General features: G+C 45.0%; 1 long non-coding RNA gene across 1 annotated transcript; it reads left to right on the top strand.

Annotated features, from left to right (window-relative positions):
• The first annotated feature begins 6,085 nt into the window (after window positions 1-6,085).
• Window positions 6,086-12,083, top strand: LOC113875112. The gene is made up of 4 exons (XR_003506164.1): window positions 6,086-6,758; window positions 6,974-7,099; window positions 8,222-8,337; window positions 11,898-12,083. It is a non-coding gene; the product is annotated as an uncharacterized LOC113875112 (long non-coding RNA).
• Window positions 12,084-12,462: the final 379 nt, after the last annotated feature.

Raw genomic sequence — 12,462 nt, 5'->3', positions numbered from 1 at the left:
TCCTCTGTCCATGGGATTCTCCAGGCAAGAATACTGGAGTGGGTTGCCAGGCCCTCCTCCAAGGGATCTTCCCGACCCAGGGGTTGAACCTGGGTCTCCTGCTTTGGTAGGTGGGTTCTTTACCACTAGTACCACCTGGGAAGCCCATATACTAGCTAGCATCTGCTAATCCCAAACTCCCAATTTATCCCTCCCCACTGCTTCCCCTTGGGTAAGATGTTTGTTTCCTGTGTCTGTGGGCTGCCTCAGTTTCCAACGCGCCATCCATAGCGACTCCTCCTTATTACCATCCCTTATTTTTGTTGTCATGACAGTAAGTGACTTACTCAGCTAGTTAGAGTACTAGTACTCACTGCATTGGTCTGTGCCAACCTCCAACACCGCCGACCCACACAGTATTTACCTCCAATTCCATTCTGGATTTCATTTCTCTTCCTCTGAGAAGGAAAAAGCCAGTGGCAAGGAAGACAAACAAATCACCCAAAAAGTCTGATTCTAAAGGAGGCCACAAGATGGCTCTCCCAAGAGGCCTGACTTGAGTCAAGAAAGCCCAGCGTGGTTCATGAACACCTTTCTTTCTTTCTTTAAAATTTGTTTATTTTATATTGGAGTGTAGCCAATTAACAATGTGTGATAATTTCAGGGGGACAGCAAAGGGACTTGGTCGTGCATATACAGGTATCCACTCTCCTCCAAGCTCCCTCCCATCCAGGCTGCCACGTATCACTGAGCAGAGTTCCCTGTGCAAATACAATAGGACATGAACACCTCGCCTTGACTGAGAAATAGCATCCTGTTTGGGATTCTGGGACCTTAACCTCTCAACGGCTCTGCCCCTCAGGACTGGGACCCTCCGGGGAAACGTTCTCTTTTTTGGCTGCACCAGGTCTTAGTTCTGGCATATGGGATCTAGTTCCCTGACTAGGGATAGAACCTAGGGTGCCCTGAATTGGGAGCACAGAGTCTTAGCCACCAGACCAACGAGGAAGTCCCCCACGTCCACTTTCTTTGTTTCGCTCAGCTTCTTCTCGGGTCACATCTTCTGCGTACTGCCATTGAATATGACTGGCATTGTTTCATGTTTTCCTGCCTGTGTACGTAGGCAAGGAGAGAGCTGCAGATAGCAAATCATGCCCCTTACCAACCGTTTCAAAGACAAATCAAGAGAGAATCCAAAGAATGAAGAGAAAGAAAGAAGGGGAAAAAGAGATAAAAAGATTTAAGAAAGAAAATAAAAAGATAAAAAACAAATTTAAAAAATAGAAACATTTTAAAGAAAAACTATGGGAAAAAAAAATGAGCGAGAGAGAATCCAGGAATCATCGAGTCATTTCAAACCTCCAAAGCCGGTTCAGCTATGCTAGTGAAGACAAGTCTCCACAAGCTTTATTTTGGGTGTTCCCAGCACTTCAGCTGATAAGGAGTAGCCTCTGAGAAGCCTCTATGCCTGCCCAGGAGGCAAAGTGGGTGGAAGGTGTCACCACTGATCGCCTCTTACCAGAGCAGGTGCGTGCGTACATGCTAAGTTGCTTCAGTCCTATCTGACTCGTTGCCACCCTATGGACTGTAGCCCGCCATGCTCCTCTGTCCATGGGATTCTCCAGGCAAGAATACTGGAGTGGGTTGCCATGCCCTCCTCCAGGAGATCTTCCCAACCCAGGATCAAACCCATGTCTCTTATGTCTCCTGCATTGGCAGGCGGGTTCTTTACCACTAATGCCCCCCTGGGAAGCCCACAAGAGCAGGCATCAGGCATTTTTCAGAACTCTCTAGCTTCCATGGTTTCTCTATACTTATACAACATCCTGCCAGGGCCGTCAGGCTATCGACCCTTTGAAACAGAAGATACTGAGGTTCAGAGAGGTTAAGTAACACACCCAAGGCCACCTAAGTGGTGGAGCCAGGAAGCACACTCACAACTTGCCACACGACAGGTGAGCTCCAGCTTCTGATGTTTAGTCTTCTGAGTGACAGGGCCTGATCCAATTGTCCCCAGAACCTGATACATTTAAAATCTGCTGAGGGTAAGCATGACTTTCAGGAAAGACTTCTTCATCTTTTGCTGGTTCTGAATCAAACAGGTCTCAAGCTGTTTGTGGATCAGCAGGTCTCTTTGGCCTTGGCCTACTCAAAGACTCTGAGGAGCCTGAGGAGGTCTGAAGAATATAGTCGCTGGCTGTTCATAGGCATCGGTGGTTGGTTTGCACTGGACAAATGCAGCTCCAAAACCACCCGAAAGTAGTTTACGGGGGACGTGCGGAGGCACACTTGCCCTCTCCACCACCACATACGTATCCAACATCAGGAACCTTCAGGTTTTTTTTCTTAAATGGCAACACAGTCAATTTTGCAATGGCCAAAACTTGTATGTGAATGAGCCATGGATTCAGTGTCTGAATCAACTTAGAGATTAATCTGTTTCACTTTTGGTTTCTATTTTCTTTGCAATGTGTTTTATTGTTTTGCTTTGCCATTTAAATATCTTTACCATCACTGGGCGCTTTCCAAATCATATTTTTTAACTGCGAAAATAATACATGCCTTGTTAAAAAAAGGAAAAAAATTAGGGACTTCCCCAGCGGTCCAGTGGAGGAGATTCCACCCTTCCACTGCAGGGACCATGGGTTCCATCCTTGGCAATGAGGATCTTGCATGACACACAGCTCGGCCAAAAAGAAAAAAAAAATTTAAATCCACTCCCCACCCTTATCCAACATCAGGTTCACGCCTCCCATATGCCAGCTGCTCAGGAGTAACTGTTGTGTGTTTAAAGGAATTTTTTTTTTAACTGGTGAATTATCTTGAATATCAAATTTTGCAAATGTTCATACACCTTCAAGGCCTGGAACATACCGAGAGAAGAAAGTCCAGATTTTTCTTTGTAGCATTTGAAGTCTTGCTACATCTCTGCAAACTCCTCCTCATCTCCACTTTTTTTTTTTTTTTCCTCTTTTGGCCCGCACCACCCAGTCTGACAGATCATAGTTTCCCAAAGGGATTGAACCCAAGGCCTCAGCAGTGAGAGCTCGGCGTTCTAATCCCTAGACCACCAGGGAATTACCATGCATGTTTGTTTTTTTAACTACTAACATTTATCAAGAGCTTCTTCAAGTAGTTTACCCTTCTCACTAACCTGTGAAGTAGGTACCACTGTTCTCTATCATTATGTAGAGAAGGAAAGTGAGGCTGGGTGAGATGAAGTGAGTTTTCTCCAGACACCTTAGCTTGCAGGTGGCTGATGTCGGGAGCACCTTTCCAGCCCCAGCCAGAATTTCTCTCTCTGTGCCATTGGTTTTTTGGGTCAGGTGATTCTTGCCTTGGGGTGGTGACCTTCCAGTGCATTGGAGGATGTTTAGCAGCATCTCCGGCCTCCACCCACTGGTTGTCAGCAGTAACACCCTCTCGCCTTTATTCTGACAATAGAAAATGTCTCCAGACATTGCATGATGTCTCAGGAGGAAGGGAGAATGGCCACTGTAGGCTAACATCTCTTTCCCAAGCTGGGATCCACATATTCTTAGCCAGGATGTGCCAATAACTGATTGAATTTTGATCTGGCTTATGAGTGTCTTTTTCAACTCATGTCAAGCTTTTCTTTTTTGTTCCACCTGGAGGCATGCAGGATCCTAGTTCCCTGACCAGGGATTGAACCCATGCCATCTGGATTGGAACCACGGAGTCTTAACCATTGGACCACCAGGGAAGTCTCTCTTGTCAAGCTCTTTACTCCTCCTTTCACCTTCCCATAAACTCTGAATCCACCAATGGATCCCTTCTTCCCTCTCCTATGGCAAAGCATGTTAGTTTTATTTTTATCCTTTCCACACTCACTCCACCTCTCTGGGTTTAAGGTCACGTCATGACTGCATCTAACCCCTCCCAGCCTTGGCTGGACCCAGGGAAGACCTTAAAGCCAAGGACTTTGAGATATTTACCTTCCTTACACATCTTTGATCCCAGCACCAAGTGCAGGGCCTGGCACAGAGCAGGTGTGAGAATCTGCTTGGCACATGGAAAGAAACGTGCATGGAAGGAAACAGGGAAGACATCTGGGCAGGGTGGGGTTAGGGAGTTTTCTCTTTTATCAGCACATGTTTATGTATTATTAGAATTGAAAAGAAGAAAAATGTATGAGCTACTATTATAATGTAAATACATTTTAAAATATTCAATAAGGCTCAGTATATAGGTTGCTCTCAAATTAATTTTGTCCATTTTTAAATTGAAGTATAGTAGTAGTAGTAGTAGTTTAGTTGCTAAGTCATGTCCAACTCTTGCGACCCCATGGACTGTAGCTTGCCAGGCTCCTCTGTCCATGGGATACTTCAGGCAAGAATACTGGAGTGGATTGCCATTTTCTTCTCCAGGGGATCTTCCCAACCCAGGAATTGAAACTGGGTCTTCTGCACCGCAAGCAGATTCTTTACCAACTGAGCTATGAGAGATATAGTTGGTGTATAATATTGTATGTTAAAAGTGTGCAGTGATTCACAATGTTTAAAGCATACATGAAGTGCTCAGTCACGTCTGACTCTTGCGACCCCATGGACTGTAGCCTGCCAGACTCCTGTCTCCGAGGGATTTCCCAGGCAAGAATAACGGAGTGGGTTGCTGTTTCCTCCTCGAGGTGATCTTCCCGACCCAGGGATCGAACCCGAGTCTCCTGCATCTCCTGCACTGCAGGAGAATTCTTTACTGCTAAGCCACTGGGGAAGCTGGTTTAAAGGGTAAACTCCATGAATAGTTATTATGAAATATAGGTTATATTCCCTGTGCTGTACAACACATCCTTGGAGTTTATTTATTTTGTTCATAGGAATTTGTACCTCTTAATCCCCTACTCCGTCCTGCTCCTCCACCCTTCACTCTCCCCACTGGTAACTATTAGTCTGTTCTCCGTATCTGTGAGTCTGCTTCTTTTATTTTTTAAATATATTTTTTTGATGCAAACCATTTTTTAAGTCTTAACTGAATTTTTTACAATAGTGCTTCTGTTTTATGTTTTGGCTTTTTGGCCTGGAGGTGTGTGGGATCTTAAATTCTCCACCAGGGATGAAACCTGTACCCACTGCATTGGAAGCATGGAGTCTTAACCACTGGACAGCCATGGAAGTTCCCCAAGTCTGCTGCTTTGGTTGTTATATTCACTAGTTCGTTGAATTTGTTAGAGTCCATTTATGTGACATCATACAGTATTTGACTTTCTCTGATTTATTTCACTTAGCAAAATGCCCTGCAAGTCCATCTATGTGGGTGCAAATGACAAAATTTAGTTCTTTTTTCAAAAATTTTACTTATTTTTTAATTGAAGGATAATTACTTTACAGAATTGTGTTGGTTCCTGCCAAACATCGAATTTCATTCTTTTTATAGCTGAGTAATATTTCATGGTGTGTGTGTGTGTATCACATCTTCTTTATCTACTCATCTGTTGACCGACACTCAACTCCATACTTTAACAATTGTAAATGATGTTACTACGAACCTTAGGGTGCAGGTATTTTTTTTGAATTGGTGTTTTGTTTTTTCGAACATATACCCAGGTGTGGAATTGCTGGTTCACAGGGTACTTCTATTTTCCAAACTATTTTTTGCAAATAGCTACACAAAGACTTAAGGGAAATACAGGAGAATGTCACAAGGGTTGTCCCTGTGAGGGTTCCTTTGGTTTCTTTGCCTTGCAGGGCTTCTCAGGTGATGCATTAGATGTTCATGCACAGAATGGGACCAACCCAGCATCATTCCTGGGCTCCATGACTCACTAGCTGCCACTTTAGACAAGGAAGGTCATCTTCCAGCCAAAGACCTCATGGAAAAAATTTGGAATGGTTCAAAGAGATAAGGACTTGAAAACAAAGAGCTTCAATAAGAGCCCCATAAATGGCAGCAATTGTCATTATCTTTTTCATCAAACGTGCTCTTTCTCTTTTTAACATGAAAAGAAGATCAAAGCCAATAAATGTTACTTTAAAAACATTGTGGGGGAAGGTTATCAGAAAGTACCTTCCCCCTCTCCCCTTACACAACGTCCTAACCGCCACGAGCTCCAGCTGGGCCACCTAATGCCTGGGGGAGGTCCTGCAGAAGCTCAGTAGCTAAAGCAGAAAAGCCTGGAAGCTCAGACCTGACTCTAAAAAACCCAGTTTCTAACAAATAGATAGACTTGGCCAAAATTTCCTTCAGGTTTTGTCCATAGGCTGTAGCAGAAAAACCCAAACGAACCCGTTGGCCCGCCCAATGCCTGCACTCGTGGGGAAAAACAGCACTACAGAAAATTCCCCCACAGTCAAAAATCTCAAATGAATCCCCTGTCTCTGAGGTCAATTCTGTGATAGTTTGTTAACCTGATTATTTGGCTCAGCCTGATGAGAAATCTGTTGTTACCATTTGTCAACCCTGGTGGGGCAACCGGGCAGCCAAGAATCAGTCGGGGATGGGACATTTAGAGCAGATGAAACGAAGATCTGAGCTCTCATTGGTCAAGTCTGCTGGCCTTGCTTAAGTTGCCTAGCAACCCTACTGAGACTGGTACCATCTCACGCCTTTTCCAGGCAAGGACACTGAGGCTGAAGGTGACAATGAGAGTTAACCTGGGCCACCTCGTCGGCAATGAGGCAGCCAGGGTGTGAATTGAATTCAGACAATGTACAGAGGTTCAGGACACCTTTAGGATGATCAGACACAGCCTGGCCCGGCGCCATGTAGAACCTTGCTGCTTCTCAAAGTATAATCCACGGACCAGCAGTAAAGCCTTACCGGTAAGTCTGTAAACGTGCAAATTCTCAACCTGCCTTCCCTACTGAAATAGAATTGTGTTCATTACTGGTTTTGGTCGCTGATTTGTGTCCCTTGATTCCGTGTCTATTTCCATGGCTTTTAACCAGGCCTCTGTCATTTCTCATCCAAATCACCCAAACAGCCTTTAATCTGTTCCCTCTTGCTCCTTCTAAACCTTTGCTCTAAATCATTCTAGGGCTCCCCATGGCCTTTGCTTTGAGTGCATCCTGATCTGGACACTGCGTTCTGTGACCTCATCTCTCATCTCCCTCCTGGGCTGCAGCCTGCACTCCACAGCCTTATCAAGGACCGACCCTCCCTGGTATGCACCCTGCCCCTGGGGCTTTGCCTTTTCTCTTCTCAGAACTTGCTTGGTTTTCTCCCGCCCCTGATTCATCTTACCTGCCCGTTGGTTCTCATTTGGGTGTTGCTTCCAGCCCTTTGCGCTTGTCCCAGCAGAGGTCTCATCACGTGACCCTGTGGTGCCTGCCTGCTTGCTTGTCCCTCTCTAGATTTTAAGCACCTCGAGGGCATAAGTCTTGTCTTCCTCATTCTTGGCAGCTTCGGCACTTAGCCCTAGATCTGGAGCTCAGTGCATTCTCTGTAATGGTTCATCGAGTCACCTTAAAAGAACCCAAGTGCTGCCCCTTACAGCTGGGCAATTGATGTGAAGGCTCGTGGTGCTGCAAGAACCAGCCTCCATAGGATGCTTTAGATATTTCATTTTATTATGCATTTTTGGCTGTACCACACAGCCTGTGGGATCTTAGTTTCCTTATAAGGGATCAAACCCGAGCCCCTTGCATTGGAAGCATGGAGTCTTAACGACTGGACTGCCAGGAAAGCCCCAGGTCTTTTCTTTTATAACATGCGTTTCATTTTTATGTTTGTTTTCATGACTCATAACTGCATAGGATACACACGGTTTAACCAATTCTCACAAAGAAAACACCAATGTTAGTAACCCGCAGGACATAGTACCCCGCATCTCCCTGAGCACCACTTCCTCCCCAAACAAGTAACCACAACCCCAGATTTTGGGCTAATCCTTCTCTTGCTTTTCTTCTAGTATTAACCCCTCTGTCAGCATCCCTAAACAATGTAGTTTAATGTTGCCTCTTTTGCTTTTGAACTTTATATAAATGGAGTCATGCATGGAGTTTCTTGGGTCTAGTTTCTTTCCCTTGACGTTCCGTCGGTGAGATACGTCTGTTTTGTTCCGGGCCGCAGTGCATCGTCTCTTTGTGGCCTCGCCATGAAGCTTGCAGGATCCTAGTTCCCCAACCAGAGATCAAACCTGGGTCCCCTGCAATGGAACCTCAGAGTCCTAACCACTGAGCCAGCAGGAAGTCCCACCATCTGTTTTTATTGCTGTGCAGTTGGTTGTATGCATTTGCCGCCCTGTCTCCACTCCACTCTTGGTGGGTCTTGGGGCTCTTTCTAGCCTGGAGCCATCCTTCGAATGATGCGTGAACAGCCTTCCTAGCAACGCCTCCTGGTGCAAGTGCACCTGACTTTCTCCAGGGCATCACCCTCAAAGTGGAACTAACAGAATGCGGGGTATGTATATACTCAACACGCTGTCCTCTAATGAGATGGTTACTTACTTAAGTAGTCGCTCAGTCGTGTCCGACTCTACGCGACCCCACGGACTGGAGCCTACCAGGCTCCTCCGTTCGTGAGACTTTCCAGGCAAGAGTACAGGAGTGGGTTGCCATTTCCTTCTCCAGGGGATCTTCCTTCCCCAGGGATCGAACTGGGGTCTCCCAAAAGGCAGGCAGAGGCTTTACCATCTGAGCCACCAGGGAAGCACCCTGATGTGATGGTAAGAGCTTTCAATCTTGGTCTCCTGGGGCAGAATAGGAGGTATCAAGAGTTTCCTTCTCCATCCTGTCTCAATCTCTTCACAAAGGTCCATTATAAAGAAAAAAAGAAGAAAGAGAAAGCAGACTTCTAGTCTATAATCTCAAATTGCCCGAGGGGCTTTCTGTTGATCTGCCAGAGGCAGGTGTGCGGGATGGAAGGAAAAGATGGAGTCTTTCTTGTCTTTGATGTGTATCTGAGTGAGGCTGGAATGGCATTTGAGCTCCTCTGGTGCCTTAGAAAGGAAAATTGCTTTGGGGCTTCCCCTTTTTCTCCATAATAGAGGACTTATCCAGTCTCTGAGTTGTATTTTATCATTTTTCTCTCATGGAGATACTTATGGTCCTTCCTAATTATGAAGATGATGTTTACAATCTCAGGAGGAAAAAAAAACCAGAACTTTTATACTCTTCCAAAAAGTATTAAAAGGGAAATAAAAATTATCATCACCATTGAGAAATATGTGGGTGTATGTGTTTGTGTGAGTGTGTATATATATAACTGGTTCAGTTCAGTTCAGTTCAGTCGCTCAGTCATGCCTTACTCTTTGTGACCCCATGGACTGCAGCACACATCCTAACCCCTGTCCATCACCAACTTCTGGAGCTTGCTCAAACGCTTGTCCATCGAGTCGGTGATGTCATCCAACCATCTCATTCTCTGTCATCTCTTTCTCTCTCTGCCTTCAATCTTTCCCAGCATGAGGTTCTTTTCCAATGAGTCTGTTCTTTGCATCAGGTGGCCAAAGTATTGGAGCTTCAGCTTCAGCATCAGTCCTTCCAATGCATATTCAGGACTGATTTCTTTTAGGATTGACTGGTTTGATCTCCTTGCAGTGCAAGGGACTCTCAAGAGTCTTCTCCAACACCACAGTTCAAAACCATCAGTTCTTTGGTGCTCAGCTTTCTTTATGGTCCGACTCTCACATCCGTACATGACTACTGGAAAAACCATAGCTTTGACTAGACTGACCTTTGTTAGTAACGTCTCTGCTTTTTAATATGCTGTCTAAGTTTGACATAGCTTTTCTTCCAAGGAGCAAGCATATATATAATATATATATAGATATATACAATTGGAGAAGGCAGTGGGAACCCACTCTAGTACTCTTGCCTGGAAAATCCCATGGGTGGAGGAGCCTGGTAGGCTGCAGTCCATGGGGTCACTAAGAGTTGGACATGACTGAGCGACTTCACTTTCACTTTTAATTTTCATGCATTGGAGAAGGAAATGGCAACCCACTCCACTGTTCTTTCCTTGAGAATTCCAGGGATGGGGGACCCTGGTGGGCTGCCATCTATGAGGTTGCACAGAGTCGGACATGACTGAAGCGACTTAGCAGCAGCAGCAGCGGCAGCAGATATACACAATACTGGTAAAACTTTGCATGTGGATGGCATATTAGATGATAGAAAGAACAGTCTTGTGATAATGTAAGAGAATGTCCTTGTTTTTAGGAGATACATGCTGATGAATTAAGATGTAAGACATCCTGGTATCAGAAATTTACTTTCAAATGGTCCCACAAAAATAATAATCATAACATGGATGGAGATAGAGGTAGGTATGGATACAGGTGTAAGTATAGGGGCTTCCCTGGTGTCTCAGAGGGTAAAGAATCTGCCTGCAATGTGGGAGACCCAGGTTCGGTCCCTGGGTTGGGAAGATCCCCTGGAGAAGGGAATGGCAACCCACTCCAGTATCCTTGCCTGGAGAATCCCATGGACAGAGGAGCCTGGCGGGCTACAGTCCACGGGGTCCGAAAGAGTCAGACACAACTGAGCCACTAATTCTTTCCCTTTCACCGGCATAGTTATAAAGCAAATGTGGGGACTTCCCTGGTGGTTCAGTGGATAGAAATTCACCCGACAATGCAGGGGTAGGGGTTCAATGCCTGGTCTGGGAAGATTCCACATGGCACAGAGCAGCTAAGCCCATGTGCCACAGCTACTGAGCCTGCACTCTGGGGCCTGGGAGCTGCACCTACGGAGGCCTGTGTGGCTAGAGCCTGTGTTCCGTAATAAGAGAAACCACGGCAGTGAGAAGCTTGTGCACTGCAGCTAGAGAGTACCCCTCGCTCTCCACAACCAGAGCAAGGCTGCATGCAGCAGAGACCCAGCACAACCAAAAACGAAATCAATAATGAAGAAAAATTTTAAATATATAAAAATAAAGCAAATATGGTAAAATATTAGCAAGATCTAAGCTAGCTAAAAGGAATATGGGGGTTCATTGCACTTTACCTGCAGCTTCTCTGTCAAATATGAATTTTCTTCCAGGCTTATTGAGGTACAGTTGCCATATAACATTGTGAAAGCTTTTGTCCATATAAGGTGAGGATTTGATACATGTATATACTGCAAAATGATTACCACAATGAGGTTAATGTATTCTGCGAGTCAAATTTCCACTTTGTGTGTGTGTGTGTGTGTCCTGAGAACATTGAGAATTTACCCCCTTAGCATCTTTCAAGTAGTCTAGTTTTGTTAACTACAGTCACCACGCTGTATGTAGGGTTCCCAGAATTTATTCATCTTCTTTCTTAAATTTCATTTATCTATTTTTCTGGCCTCGCCACTCATCTTGTAGAATCTTAATCCCCTGACTAGGGATTGAACCTGGGCCCCCAGCATTGGAAGGTTGGAGCCCTAACCACTGGGCCAGCAGGGAAGTCCCCAGAGCTTATTTATTTCATAACTGGAAGCTGTAGCTTTTGACCAACATCTCCCCATCTCTCCTAACGCCAACGTCCTGGCAACCACCAGTCTACTCTCTTTTTTGCTATGAGTTTGGCTTTTTCAAGATTTCACACACAAGCGAGACCCTACGGTATTTGTCTTTTGCTGTCTGGCATTTGATTTAGTATGACACCCCCAAGGTCCATCTATGGTGCTAGAAATGGCAGCATTTTCTTTTCTTTGTGTGTGTGTGTGTGTGTGTGTGTGGCTAAATACACTTCCTTGGAGAAGGAAATGGCAGCCCACTCCGGTGTTCTTGCCTGGAGAATCCCAGGGACGGGGGAGCCTGGTGGGCTGCTGTCTTGGGGTCACACAGAGTCGGACACGACTGAAGCGACTTAGCAGCAGCAGCAGTGGCTAAATAATGTTATGTTGAATGTAGATACCATATTTTCTGGATCCATTCATCTGTTAACGGACACGTAGGCTGTTTCTGTACCTTGTCTATGGTGAATTGTGTTGCAATGAACACGGGGATGCTATGAAGCTAATGATTGTCTTTTGTCTTTTTCATATCAGCCATCCTAACAGATGCAAAGTGATAGCTCATTGTGGATTTTGAATTGCAATTCCCTGAGGATTCAGTGATGTTGAGCATCTTTTCATGGACCTGTTAGCCATTTGTATGTCTTCTTCGGTAAACTGCCTTTTCAGATCGTCTGCCCATTTTTAATTGGGTTTTCATGATTTTTTACTGAGTTGTGTGAGTTCCTTACATATTTTGGATATTAACCTCTCATCATAGTTTGCAAATATTTTTGTCCCATTCTTTAGGTTGCCTTTTCATTTTGTTGAATTTCTTTTTCAAAATAAAAAGCTAGAAGTGACCTCCAAATATCACTAAACAAAGTAGCCAGTGTTTATATCTCATTAACTTCCTACACAATCCTTTAAGAACTTATATACATATGCACACACAGAATATTGCACACATGAGATTGCACTACACCGGCTTGTCGTTCAGTCGCCAAGTTCTGTTCCACTCTTTGCAGCGCCACGGACGGCAGCACGCCAGGCTTCCCTGTCCCACTGGCTTGTCACAGGTACTTTTTAGTCAGTAATATACTGCTGTTCTTTCTTCACG

Source organism: Bos indicus x Bos taurus, chromosome 17 (genome assembly GCF_003369695.1).
Source record: "Bos indicus x Bos taurus breed Angus x Brahman F1 hybrid chromosome 17, Bos_hybrid_MaternalHap_v2.0, whole genome shotgun sequence".
NCBI classification, from domain to species: domain Eukaryota; kingdom Metazoa; phylum Chordata; class Mammalia; order Artiodactyla; family Bovidae; genus Bos; species Bos indicus x Bos taurus.
Note: the sequence above shows the minus strand (reverse complement) of the source record. Positions and strands in the feature narration are given on the sequence as shown.